The 12,949-nt window shown below is 39.7% G+C and overlaps 1 long non-coding RNA gene across 14 annotated transcripts in view; it reads right to left on the bottom strand.

Annotated features, from left to right (window-relative positions):
- Positions 1–12,949, bottom strand: part of LOC127507937 (uncharacterized) — a 36,623-nt gene that overhangs the window by 12,342 nt on the left and 11,332 nt on the right. For 2 of the 14 annotated variants that reach the window (XR_007928535.1, XR_007928531.1), the window contains exon 2: positions 6,238–6,284. The exons of 7 other annotated variants lie outside the window; for them this stretch is intronic. This is a non-coding gene — a long non-coding RNA (uncharacterized LOC127507937). Of the gene's footprint in view, positions 1–6,237; positions 6,813–6,835; positions 11,174–12,949 lie in introns of those variants that run through there. 5 more of the 14 variants (XR_007928516.1, XR_007928522.1, XR_007928529.1 and 2 more) reach the window with 4 other exon arrangements.

Raw genomic sequence — 12,949 nt, 5'->3', positions numbered from 1 at the left:
CCCTCATACTCAACCAAAAGACCCACTGACACTGGAACGGGCTGCGCGGAGGCAGAAAACTCAGGAGACTGGGGCTGCGCGGAGGCAGAAAACTCAGGAGACTGGGGCTGCGCGGAGGCAGAAAACTCAGGAGACTGAGGTTGCTTGGCGGCCTTCTTCCTTTTCCTCTTTAGCCGTTTGGGCCCAGCGGAGGAATTTTTGTTGGCCATGCGAGGTTTTGGGTCCGGCAGGACACCGGGGAAAAGCTCACTGGAGAGGCAGGCGGAGGAAGATGGAGATTGACGAACCGGCACGGGAGAAGCGGGGACCTCGGAAATGAAGAATAAACCCATCTTCCTTGTAGACTTCCAAGCTGTTTAGGTCCGTTATTCTGTTACGTGCTGTGCTGCATAGATGAGGCGAATACAGAAATCCACAATTATATGGGCTTTATTGAACAGTCCAGGAACTAAGAAACAGCATGAACAGACATATCAAACAAGATAACGGACAAGGAGTGCAGGGAATGAGTCCAAAAGGGAGTGCTGACAAGGACAACAGGTGCTGGGAATCCGGGGAGATGGCGGGAAGACTGATGAGGGAAGTGCAGACAGGTGTGCGGAACAGGAGGATTCTGGGAACTGGAGTCCGGGAAGGCGTGGATGTAACAATATTAATATGTTTAATATTTTTTAAATATAAACAAAAAGAGGCAGGGTTGTTTAATATTTCGTTTTGTTATAAATACTATATATGCAGACATTGAAGATAATCAGTGAACGCGTTCCTGAACCACATTTGTGAGGCTATTAATATATTTTTTTTGTTCGTTTGTTTGTTTGTTTTTTAAATAAATTGAAAAGAGGCAGAGTGGTGTTTTATAACACATTTTGTTTTATTGTTGTCTAAAATATACACAGAGATAACCGGAGAGCTGAGTGACATTATCAAGTATGCTGCTGTGCCATTTGCTGAATCACCGGACTTGTGTTCTCCCGTTCACGGGAGTCCGTTCTCCTGAGTTGAACTTGCCAAGTCCTAACTACCAAGGATGCAACTCTGAACTTTGCGAACTTGGTATTGAGAAACGCCTCGTGTCATCAACCGGACATTCGCTGTGCAGGATCGGAGAAGAAAAATAGTGCATTCACCATTGCAACATAGTTCAGAAGATACACCAAGAGAACAGGAAGTGTTTACTCGTCTTGTTTTTGAATCGCTCTTTACACACTCTTCTTCGACGACTGCAGATTGCGCTCAGTACTGTGCGTATTGCTGTCCGCACGATCTCGAAATTTGAGAAGGGTCTGGCTGCCAGACCATGGGCGAGTGGAGCTCCACTCTCGAACAGGAAATACGTCACCTCCACTTGTGTTTTACTAACGTCTACACCTACCCCAACCCTAAACCTACCCTTACAATAATGCAAATACAGTAATTAAATGACGCAATATTGATGTGCGCATGCCCAGCGGCCACAGTAGCTAGCTCCTCTAGTGGAGGTGACGTATTTCCGCCCTTAAGTGGAACTCCACACGCTGCAGCCAGCCCCTAAGGCGACATTTGGGCTGCACGCGGACGGGGCGTGCGGCCGGCCGCGAGTATACCCGGGGCTTAAGTTACCGAAAGCGAAACCACAAACAAAACACTCGAACTGTATGACATGACAGACAACTAGTTGTCCAGTTCCGTTCACACAGCTCAAATATTCCGAGAATGCAGTTGTGAGTCCTGAAAATGTACGGGTGTGAGTTCGGTTATAGAATGCGGTTGAATGCGTAAATAACCGTACTGTATGTGAACATAACCATATTAAGGACTCAAAGACAGGAGTGACTACCGTATTCTGCTGCTGTGTGAATGTGGCCTGAAAAAGCTCAAAATTATGATGTTGAAAAAAATGCCAAAGTTTTTTTTGTTTGTTTTTTTTTTTTTTTTTACAAACATAAGACTGACCTAGCAACAGAAGGCATATAAACGATTAAATACAACTAACCTTTGTTCCAGTAATGGCTCGGTTGAGTTTGGGTACTGAAAAAATGGCACATATATGTATGTCGTCATATGTGGACATAGCCTACCTTGGTCTTCCCTTCAGGACCATCTGTCACTTCATCCACTGTAATGTAAATTACAAAGAGAAAAATGTTATTGTTATTTAGATATTTTATTAAAAACATTTTCCATTTTGTTTCCTCCTACTAGTTCTAGGCTTAAACCCCAAGGGAATACTCAGTTTCGAATAACTGAGTATCCACTGAAATTGACATTACACAGGACAACATGTTGTATTTATTTAGCACTTACAATTAATTATATCTATGTCCAGTTACCGAACCATTAGTAACATGTCAGATTTTAAATTAGAAAAGCCATTAGAAATTAATTTTCACCAACAATGAATGCATGTAAAAAATAAAATTAAGATATTAGCAAGGTATTTATTTATCTCTCTATTAGACATGAAAATTACACTTTTGGTTTCACAATAACATAGTGAAACATAGTCATATTTATATTGTTTGATGCCACAATACCAAATTCTCTGTGATTTCAAAGCCTTTCAAATGTTTAACAAAAAAGTAAAAATACTCAAATGGTTTTTGAAATTAACATTTTTACTAAAATTAGCAGATATAATTACCTACTTGCCTTACCTTCTAACAGATGATGTTTTCTTTTTTATTAAAACCATAAAGATCAAGTTATACCAAAAAAAAAAAGTAAATTTACATAAATTAACCTTAGATTGTATTAATTACAATCATCCCTTAACTACTTCGTGATAATATAGTGGCCTCTAAACTTCTATTTAAACTGACCAGTAATTCATTACAACATTGTTTACTTGTAACTGCTGAAGCTAAACCTTGACCCCCATTGGCCTGCCCCAACGTCCTACTATTGGTTGAACCACAATGATTGATATGTTTTGAACAAAGTCAATGCCATCACACTCACCAACAATCGGTTTTGCTGTACTTTTGCTAAACAACCGAACTCGCTGGAGTGCACACTATTGGGAATCTGTGTTGCAGATTTTGGCACATTTGTCAGAAGGAAACTTTAGAGTCTAGAAAGTCATTGTAGCTAAAGACACAAGTCTCACCATGTATTTCAAATCCGAGAATGATCTAATTATTTTTAGATGATGCTATTTAATTTTTTAGAGACTTTCTATTTGTGCAAACCACAGAAAACATGAGGTATGAACTGAAACATCTAGTTTGTTTCTGCTAATTGTCTGTAAGGGCAGAATTTTCAAACCCAACTTTTGCCTACAGCTCAGACGTAACCATGAGAAATGTGCAAAAAAAAAAAAAAAGATTTAATTTGTTAAATATTTAAGTACTTCAGTAATTTATTTTTGTTGAATACTATGCTGCCTATGTGTGGATCAGATACCCTCGGATTTCATCCAAAATATCTTAAATTGTGTTCCGAAGACGAACGAAGTGTTACCAAAAGAAAGATTACCTTAAAAGAGAAATGATCTAAATGTTGCTGTGTCATCAATGAATGTGTGTATATTTGCTCTGTATTAGTAAATTACGACCATTTTTCAGATATAGTGTATTGTGTAAATCTGCGTATCTATTTATGCTTACCAAAAAAATCCAGCTCTTGGCAAGGTGTCAAGACCTTTCCATGTCCGTGATGGCTCGGGTGCTGACAATACAATGCAGAATCATATTTTTAATAATATACTTAAAATAGCGTATGCTTACCTTCATTGCTAGTTTTTATAGGAACACCCACCTGGAGGGTAAAACAAGGCCAAATTCAATATACACCTTTTTGATGATGCATACTATATATACAGGTCGAGCAAGCAGATGAGCCTAGAACATAAATGCAACGCACAGTTTGAGTTTGTCGGTAGGCATTGCATTTATGTTCTAGGCTCATCTGCTTGCCCAGTTAGTGTGTGGCGTTCATATTCTGGGCTCATCTGCTCGCCTGTATATACAGTAGTATGCATCATGGATAAACTGTATAAAGAAATTGATCTGTCAATCTCACTGTTTTATTACTTTAAGCTACTTAAGGTGAATACTCTACTGTTTAGTGATTGAAATACTGCAGCAGGTGCTGTTTATGGATCACAAGTGCCAGAAACGTGCATTTTACTCACAAATATTTTGTTTACCTTTTTTGAGACGCAATTGACAGGCCTGTCCTGCAGTTCTATGGATGTTTTGCCCTCCAGGTCTCTGCTCCAGTCACCTGACTGAAAACTATGAGTAAGAAAATAGCCTGTTGAGTAAAGAAATAAAAGAAAATCAACATAAGAATAATTGCTTTATTCCAACCCTAGCAAAGATTTACATGATTATAATATTGAGTGCATAACACACACTACTGTTCATAAGTTTGGGCCTGTAAGATTTGTTTAATGTTTTTGAAAGAATTCACTTGTACTTTCCAAGGGTACATTCCTTGTATTTGATCAAAAATACAATATAAACAGTAATATTTAAATTATTACAATTTAAAATAACTAGCATTACAATTTGTAATTTATTCCTGTGATCAAAGCTGAATTTTCAGCATCATTACTCCAAGCTTTTGATCGGTAATGTGAAATGCTACAATGTTGGCCTGACGAAGAGCTTCTGTAATAATAAACAAGGTAAACAATACCGTGTTTCTCGATGGATAGCACGGGTTTCATGTTTACCCCCTTGTATTTAGATAATTAAAGAGTTTTAGGGCACAAGGACATGTCCATGTAGCATGTTAATCTAACCACAAAACGGCTTACTCTGAGTCTGCACTGTTACCCGCTAAAATGTCATGGTTCCTACACATGATAACAAATAATGTACATAAGCGACTTTGCGCACCTCCGGGCGGGTGCCACCTCACCCGTTTCTAGTTTCGCACCACCACCGTTCAGTTTGGTATATGCCCTCCGTTCCTTCCACGATGCCCAGGACGGCGCATCGTCTCCGGCCTGGCTTCTGGGAGTTACCCAAGCTCCCAGAACCACCACCATACAGTTTGGTATATGCCCTCCGTCTCCTTCCACGATGCCCAGGACGGCGCATCGTCTCCGGCCTCGCTTCTGGGAGTTCCCCAAGCTCCCAGAACCACCACCATACAGTTTGGTATATGCCCTCCGGTCCTTCCACGATGCCCAGGACGGCGCATCGTCTCCGGCCTCGTCCCTGGAGGTAGGCCGATCCTCCGGGCGGGGTGAGTGCACACCAAAAGACTTAGTGCAATTTTCGAGCACGGACTCGTTTTTTTGACAAAGTCCGAGAGAGCACATTCTCCCCAGTACCGCGATGGCCTCGTTTCGACGCTTCTGCGCTAGACTCGAGTTCCAGACCGGGGCTCAATCCGACGGCGCCCGGGGACAGGCCATCTCGGTCGGATAGGAAAAGCAGCATGTAACCCCTGGATCTTTAGAAAAAATAAAATAAACTTACCTTGTGTTAATAATGATGATGATGATGATGATGATGATATGAGCCTCGGGCCCGAGCAGAGCGAGACCCGCGTGTAGGAAGCCAGCGTGTCACAGTTCTCCATCCGGGGCTACCTGGTTGATCTGGAAGTAGCATATGCACTTCTTTACTCATGCCGGTGCCGCTGCATTCACCTGAAACAATCAGGACAAACTCAATCACAAGTGAGTGCACTGGAGCTACAATGTCCCAAACATCACCAGCGAAGAGGGCAACAAGACTGCTGAGAAATCCAAGAGTGCGGAGAACTTGAGCCACGAATCACAGAGAGAACGAGCCGTCTGAACGATACTGCTGCTTCAAGGTATGTTAGCCATGCCAAAGAGCCAAATAGAAACATGACTGAACAGATATAACACGGACAATAGCTGCTGCCTCCTGGTTCGACTCTGTTCAGTCACTGGATCACATGTCGCATGTGTCGTCAGAGTTTGGCCCTGTCCAAGATGCAGCGAAGAACCATCTGTACAATGCATCACTATTGACATTTCTGGACAAGATACTGACATATCAAGGCATCACAGAGCTGTTACAGTCCCATTCTGGTTATCGACATGATCAGTGCCTTGAAGCAGCAGTGGCTGGTTCAGACGGCTCGTTCTCTCTCTCTCATGGCTCAAGAACTCCGCACACGTGGAATAGACAGACCACCTCATGATCGATCGGCTTGGTGTTGTCCTCCACATGTGATGCTGTCGGACTAATAAAATGATTGGCATAAATATAAGCCCACAAGCCTCCTGGCTCATCAGGGACAGAGCCCATAGCAGCGATGTTCAGGTACCTGGCACATCTCTGCTCCGGTCCAAGACAAATCCATCTTCCTGGCACCTGTTTTCAATTTGCAACAACAGTTTTTATTATTAAATTATTAACTGTGTTCTTCAGAGAACACGTGTGTGAACGAGAAGACGGCCACACAGCTGCTTTATGGCAGAAGTATAAATGAGTGTGAAGCTGCATTCATTACATCTACACAAACACCCACACATGAATCGAGCACGATTTACTATTTCGTTCCCTCGATTTGCTCAATCATGCGCACGATATGAAAAAATACTATAGTAATTTGTATACTACAGTGTTTTTGAACCATGGGGCTCTGTATATCTACACAAATAAAACTCAAGTTTCTGGTCTTACAGTTTTTGTAATAATCGCTAGGACAGATTTGTCAAGAATTTGGCCATGCTTTCAAAACACTAAGTTACACACAGTTTTCCTAAGAAATAACGTTTAAAAAAAAAACAAACAAGACATCAGCGCGAGTAATAAAGAAAATGCGGTTCACAATCAGAAAATAACGACATAACATTGAACAACCTCTGGTGTTGTTTTATGTAAACATGTTATTTACAATGATTTTGTAAATCTGCACTTACCTTCCCTTCGTCTGATGTAAATCTCTCAGAAAATACCGGATGCTGTCAGCGCGCGCAAGATTTGAATGGAGCACGAGCGGGAATAAACGACTCGAAACAACGTCGGGCTAGAAAATAGTTGATACAAAATAGAATAAAATTTGTGGTTATGTTCTGGCAAACATGGTTTTTAAAACAACTCTACGAACTCACATTTACCATTTAGATTTTCTCTCTCCGCCTCAGAACAGAACGCTCTCTGCTGCTGCGCGAAAGCGATTAGAATAAAAGACTAATTATATTGACGTGCACAGCTTGTGTTTGATGTTGAAAATGATGTTAAACTAAATTAGATTTAATTTGAAAGGTTAGTAGCATGAAACTTAGTATATTTACTAGTTGCCATATCAACACCATCGGCTGTATTTTCCTCAAGATAAAATACTAAAAAGCTTTAATTCCAATCTGTCTCTGTCTGATTCATCTCATCACATAAGATATCAGTAACTAAACCCGTTTATTTATTTATTTATTTATTTTTATATTTAACTTTAACATTAATATGTTACATACTCTTTTACATACTTTAAACAGCATTAATAGAGGGTCGTAACATACAGGAAATACGTCATCTAAGTAGACAAGTGGTCAAGTGCAAAGACCGTTTTTCCTGCTTAAAATTGGTCACTTTATCAATATCAATAAACATTTTCATTTGGCATTTTCATGTAGAAAAAGGAAATATACTTATTGAAAACATCTATTTATTTAAGTAGAAACTTGAACAAACACATTTATCTATTTTTTAATGTATTAAAAGTTTTATATTTAATAAAAAGTATTTTTTATTAAATTATTACATTTTTATTTACCGTCTGCGCCCGGACGCGTTCAAAGCATACTAAACCACGGATGCCAACACATGCGCAGTACAATTTTTTTCTGTACTTTTACCAGACATCGTAGCCGTTTCTCAATATGCATTCTTGTCTGTACTTGTGTTCTTGTGGACTTGTGAAACGTCATCAGTTGATTACTGTTCCAATTCAAAGTTCACATCTAGCCAAGTTCAAATCCCCGGATTAAACATGATATAATTTGTTTTTTGTATATCTAATCGTTGTAGCCTACTGAAGGGGGGTGGATTCTGGAAACCACTGCCGCTTCAATATACATCTTTTAAGTTATTAATCAACATTTATCTTTCTGATAAAGAAAGGCTTCTTCAATGTATGTTAAAGCATTTATTTTCCTTTTCAAACACTAGAAAATAATTTTGAATATCGTCTGTACCTCTCAGGAGCTGTGGACAGCGGCGGCGGCTGGAGCGGGCCTCGGCGGCGGCTGGAGCGGGCTCGTTGGCAGTGAGGGCTGGCGAGGGGTCTGAAAACGGGGTCCAGTCCATCCCCTCATACTCAACCAAAAGACCCACTGACACTGGAACGGGCTGCGCGGAGGCAGAAAACTCAGGAGACTGGGGCTGCGCGGAGGCAGAAAACTCAGGAGACTGGGGCTGCGCGGAGGCAGAAAACTCAGGAGACTGAGGTTGCTTGGCGGCCTTCTTCCTTTTCCTCTTTAGCCGTTTGGGCCCAGCGGAGGAATTTTTGTTGGCCATGCGAGGTTTTGGGTCCGGCAGGACACCGGGGAAAAGCTCACTGGAGAGGCAGGCGGAGGAAGATGGAGATTGACGAACCGGCACGGGAGAAGCGGGGACCTCGGAAATGAAGAATAAACCCATCTTCCTTGTAGACTTCCAAGCTGTTTAGGTCCGTTATTCTGTTACGTGCTGTGCTGCATAGATGAGGCGAATACAGAAATCCACAATTATATGGGCTTTATTGAACAGTCCAGGAACTAAGAAACAGCATGAACAGACATATCAAACAAGATAACGGACAAGGAGTGCAGGGAATGAGTCCAAAAGGGAGTGCTGACAAGGACAACAGGTGCTGGGAATCCGGGGAGATGGCGGGAAGACTGATGAGGGAAGTGCAGACAGGTGTGCGGAACAGGAGGATTCTGGGAACTGGAGTCCGGGAAGGCGTGGATGTAACAATATTAATATGTTTAATATTTTTTAAATATAAACAAAAAGAGGCAGGGTTGTTTAATATTTCGTTTTGTTATAAATACTATATATGCAGACATTGAAGATAATCAGTGAACGCGTTCCTGAACCACATTTGTGAGGCTATTAATATATTTTTTTTGTTCGTTTGTTTGTTTGTTTTTTAAATAAATTGAAAAGAGGCAGAGTGGTGTTTTATAACACATTTTGTTTTATTGTTGTCTAAAATATACACAGAGATAACCGGAGAGCTGAGTGACATTATCAAGTATGCTGCTGTGCCATTTGCTGAATCACCGGACTTGTGTTCTCCCGTTCACGGGAGTCCGTTCTCCTGAGTTGAACTTGCCAAGTCCTAACTACCAAGGATGCAACTCTGAACTTTGCGAACTTGGTATTGAGAAACGCCTCGTGTCATCAACCGGACATTCGCTGTGCAGGATCGGAGAAGAAAAATAGTGCATTCACCATTGCAACATAGTTCAGAAGATACACCAAGAGAACAGGAAGTGTTTACTCGTCTTGTTTTTGAATCGCTCTTTACACACTCTTCTTCGACGACTGCGGATTGCGCTCAGTACTGTGCGTATTGCTGTCCGCACGATCTCGAAATTTGAGAAGGGTCTGGCTGCCAGACCATGGGCGAGTGGAGCTCCACTCTCGAACAGGAAATACGTCACCTCCACTTGTGTTTTACTAACGTCTACACCTACCCCAACCCTAAACCTACCCTTACAATAATGCAAATACAGTAATTAAATGACGCAATATTGATGTGCGCATGCCCAGCGGCCACAGTAGCTAGCTCCTCTAGTGGAGGTGACGTATTTCCGCCCTTAAGTGGAACTCCACACGCTGCAGCCAGCCCCTAAGGCGACATTTGGGCTGCACGCGGACGGGGCGTGCGGCCGGCCGCGAGTATACCCGGGGCTTAAGTTACCGAAAGCGAAACCACAAACAAAACACTCGAACTGTATGACATGACAGACAACTAGTTGTCCAGTTCCGTTCACACAGCTCAAATATTCCGAGAATGCAGTTGTGAGTCCTGAAAATGTACGGGTGTGAGTTCGGTTATAGAATGCGGTTGAATGCGTAAATAACCGTACTGTATGTGAACATAACCATATTAAGGACTCAAAGACAGGAGTGACTACCGTATTCTGCTGCTGTGTGAATGTGGCCTGAAAAAGCTCAAAATTATGATGTTGAAAAAAATGCCAAAGTTTTTTTTGTTTGTTTTTTTTTTTTTTTTTACAAACATAAGACTGACCTAGCAACAGAAGGCATATAAACGATTAAATACAACTAACCTTTGTTCCAGTAATGGCTCGGTTGAGTTTGGGTACTGAAAAAATGGCACATATATGTATGTCGTCATATGTGGACATAGCCTACCTTGGTCTTCCCTTCAGGACCATCTGTCACTTCATCCACTGTAATGTAAATTACAAAGAGAAAAATGTTATTGTTATTTAGATATTTTATTAAAAACATTTTCCATTTTGTTTCCTCCTACTAGTTCTAGGCTTAAACCCCAAGGGAATACTCAGTTTCGAATAACTGAGTATCCACTGAAATTGACATTACACAGGACAACATGTTGTATTTATTTAGCACTTACAATTAATTATATCTATGTCCAGTTACCGAACCATTAGTAACATGTCAGATTTTAAATTAGAAAAGCCATTAGAAATTAATTTTCACCAACAATGAATGCATGTAAAAAATAAAATTAAGATATTAGCAAGGTATTTATTTATCTCTCTATTAGACATGAAAATTACACTTTTGGTTTCACAATAACATAGTGAAACATAGTCATATTTATATTGTTTGATGCCACAATACCAAATTCTCTGTGATTTCAAAGCCTTTCAAATGTTTAACAAAAAAGTAAAAATACTCAAATGGTTTTTGAAATTAACATTTTTACTAAAATTAGCAGATATAATTACCTACTTGCCTTACCTTCTAACAGATGATGTTTTCTTTTTTATTAAAACCATAAAGATCAAGTTATACCAAAAAAAAAAAGTAAATTTACATAAATTAACCTTAGATTGTATTAATTACAATCATCCCTTAACTACTTCGTGATAATATAGTGGCCTCTAAACTTCTATTTAAACTGACCAGTAATTCATTACAACATTGTTTACTTGTAACTGCTGAAGCTAAACCTTGACCCCCATTGGCCTGCCCCAACGTCCTACTATTGGTTGAACCACAATGATTGATATGTTTTGAACAAAGTCAATGCCATCACACTCACCAACAATCGGTTTTGCTGTACTTTTGCTAAACAACCGAACTCGCTGGAGTGCACACTATTGGGAATCTGTGTTGCAGATTTTGGCACATTTGTCAGAAGGAAACTTTAGAGTCTAGAAAGTCATTGTAGCTAAAGACACAAGTCTCACCATGTATTTCAAATCCGAGAATGATCTAATTATTTTTAGATGATGCTATTTAATTTTTTAGAGACTTTCTATTTGTGCAAACCACAGAAAACATGAGGTATGAACTGAAACATCTAGTTTGTTTCTGCTAATTGTCTGTAAGGGCAGAATTTTCAAACCCAACTTTTGCCTACAGCTCAGACGTAACCATGAGAAATGTGCAAAAAAAAAAAAAAAGATTTAATTTGTTAAATATTTAAGTACTTCAGTAATTTATTTTTGTTGAATACTATGCTGCCTATGTGTGGATCAGATACCCTCGGATTTCATCCAAAATATCTTAAATTGTGTTCCGAAGACGAACGAAGTGTTACCAAAAGAAAGATTACCTTAAAAGAGAAATGATCTAAATGTTGCTGTGTCATCAATGAATGTGTGTATATTTGCTCTGTATTAGTAAATTACGACCATTTTTCAGATATAGTGTATTGTGTAAATCTGCGTATCTATTTATGCTTACCAAAAAAATCCAGCTCTTGGCAAGGTGTCAAGACCTTTCCATGTCCGTGATGGCTCGGGTGCTGACAATACAATGCAGAATCATATTTTTAATAATATACTTAAAATAGCGTATGCTTACCTTCATTGCTAGTTTTTATAGGAACACCCACCTGGAGGGTAAAACAAGGCCAAATTCAATATACACCTTTTTGATGATGCATACTATATATACAGGTCGAGCAAGCAGATGAGCCTAGAACATAAATGCAACGCACAGTTTGAGTTTGTCGGTAGGCATTGCATTTATGTTCTAGGCTCATCTGCTTGCCCAGTTAGTGTGTGGCGTTCATATTCTGGGCTCATCTGCTCGCCTGTATATACAGTAGTATGCATCATGGATAAACTGTATAAAGAAATTGATCTGTCAATCTCACTGTTTTATTACTTTAAGCTACTTAAGGTGAATACTCTACTGTTTAGTGATTGAAATACTGCAGCAGGTGCTGTTTATGGATCACAAGTGCCAGAAACGTGCATTTTACTCACAAATATTTTGTTTACCTTTTTTGAGACGCAATTGACAGGCCTGTCCTGCAGTTCTATGGATGTTTTGCCCTCCAGGTCTCTGCTCCAGTCACCTGACTGAAAACTATGAGTAAGAAAATAGCCTGTTGAGTAAAGAAATAAAAGAAAATCAACATAAGAATAATTGCTTTATTCCAACCCTAGCAAAGATTTACATGATTATAATATTGAGTGCATAACACACACTACTGTTCATAAGTTTGGGCCTGTAAGATTTGTTTAATGTTTTTGAAAGAATTCACTTGTACTTTCCAAGGGTACATTCCTTGTATTTGATCAAAAATACAATATAAACAGTAATATTTAAATTATTACAATTTAAAATAACTAGCATTACAATTTGTAATTTATTCCTGTGATCAAAGCTGAATTTTCAGCATCATTACTCCAAGCTTTTGATCGGTAATGTGAAATGCTACAATGTTGGCCTGACGAAGAGCTTCTGTAATAATAAACAAGGTAAACAATACCGTGTTTCTCGATGGATAGCACGGGTTTCATGTTTACCCCCTTGTATTTAGATAATTAAAGAGTTTTAGGGCACAAGGACATGTCCATGTAGCATGTTAATCTAAC

The sequence above is a fragment of the Ctenopharyngodon idella genome, unplaced genomic scaffold (assembly GCF_019924925.1).
Source record: "Ctenopharyngodon idella isolate HZGC_01 unplaced genomic scaffold, HZGC01 HZGC01CH25, whole genome shotgun sequence".
NCBI lineage: Eukaryota > Metazoa > Chordata > Actinopteri > Cypriniformes > Xenocyprididae > Ctenopharyngodon > Ctenopharyngodon idella.
This window is presented reverse-complemented; position numbering and strand designations above follow the sequence as displayed.